A 1983-nucleotide genomic window follows, 5' to 3' on the forward strand; every position below is an offset into this window, starting at 1 on the left:
TATACGGAGTTTCCCGCGCGGCGCGCTGCTCGGTGCGGCGGTTGTCACGTGACTTTGCGTCACCGGGCGGAGGCCATTGCTCGTTTGTTTTGGATCGCTCGGCTGCCGCAGCAAGCCGCACTTCCAGGGTCTCCCCCGGCGGCGGCGTCGCGTTCTTGAGAGCGTGCTCGGATCACGCCGTCGAAACAGGTTGAATAGAAAAAGAAACAGGTAGTACGTCACTACTAACCTGACGTGCGCGCTTTGAGTGCCGTTTGACGGCCACTGGAAAACATTTCCAAGGAACAGGGGAAAGGGCTGGGGAGCTTGGCTTCACTTTGTGTTTATACCTTTCACTGGCGAAGGAAACCCCTCCTTTGGCATTGCCCGCTGGCTACACGTGCATATGCGTATACATACATGCGAGTAAGCAGGCTGACTTCGCTGGGAGAGGCCGAACGACACAAGGCAGCAGTGCATGAGCCATCAAGGGCACCGCTAATACCAGTAATCTCCCTCTCTCGCCTCGGCGCGGAGCAACCTTCGTTTCCCCCTCCGAGCGATTATTCTTCAGTAGCCGAGTATCTGGTATAGAGTCTTTCCAAATCGACCGTTCCACTTGGTGGTGGTTTCCGACGTTGTTTTGATATCTGCCATTGCCGATGCGGAACTTTCCTTTGTGGCGATACGCTGATCAGCGACCGCCGTTCCGAACCGGGGTCTTGCCATCACGAATCTCTTCCGTGATTCGGAGGAGATCGCGTACTTTCCTGGCAAGAGAGATCTTCCGCAGACAACCGCAAGTATCGCCTTGCGCTACGGACGTGCCAATGCATTTCCTAAACACCGCTTCGTTTTGTCCGTGAGACCGGCTTTAAATCTGTTTGCGATTTGACTTCATTAGATTTTTCTTCCTGTTTCAGAGACAATGTGAGCGGGAGAGAGAAAATGAGAGATAACGCGAATACCGCGGTTCGTCGAACAGGCATGCGCTGTAGCCGTGGCCGCTGGAGCACTGGACTAAGGGACCCGCCGGCTGGACTCGACGTCCAGTAATCTCGAGAGCCAATCAAGTTTTTCACTCACTCGTACGGGCTCCCCGATGGAGCCGGGTGACGCGAATTTATAGCAAGAGCTGCTATAGAGAGCCCTACCCGGCGGATTCACAACGTATACTGGCAACGTCCGGTCACGTGACCGTGCGCCTGTTGCGATCGTTGTATCAGCCGAGTTGCCACTAATGTCTTATAAGTAAAAGACAGGCATCGGCCCAGCGACAAAAGATAGTGTAAACAGTTGGAATTTTTTTTCGTACAGAGAAGACGACCATATACTCTCGTAAGTATGCGGCGTATACGAGAGAACCCAACAGTCATCGGACTGTAAGAAAGGACAGGACAGGGGAATTTTTTTTTTTTAATGGTGTTGATCAAACTCGGATATTAGTGGCGGTGGAAGGTAACTTAGCAGACAGTTGGTATAGAGCACCTTTCGTGATATGCGGACGTAGTGGGTTCGGATCCCACTGGCGGCATGCAAATTTCTTCTATTTGCTGTTGAATTACCCTCCATATGGAAAATTATTACTCGACCAATTTGTTACTTTGATAACATCGCCATTTAAGAATAAAGAAAAACATTCGCCTATGCTTTCGAATTGGTTTCGGCGACTGCCAGCTTCTTGCATATGTAGGGGAGAGTGTGGCAAAACGCGATATTCTACTAGTTATCGCCCCCTAACTTTTAAATGAGGAATAATATGAACTTGATATTTGCTTGGTATAACCCGCCATATGTTCACAACAATCGAGTTTAAGGGTGACGAGATTTGCCTTTTCTAAGCAGAGAAAAAAGGTCGCTAGCTAAGTGCGCCATAGTGAACGAGAAAAAGGTCGAAAATGCGCGGAAATCTCGGTACATTTTTCAAAACTGTGCAGCTTAATCAACAAGTAACATAACACGTGGAAATACAAGCACCATGTTTTGGTTTTTTGCATATCGATC

This window comes from Amblyomma americanum, chromosome 10 (assembly GCF_052857255.1).
Source record: "Amblyomma americanum isolate KBUSLIRL-KWMA chromosome 10, ASM5285725v1, whole genome shotgun sequence".
Taxonomy (NCBI): Eukaryota; Metazoa; Arthropoda; class Arachnida; order Ixodida; family Ixodidae; genus Amblyomma; species Amblyomma americanum.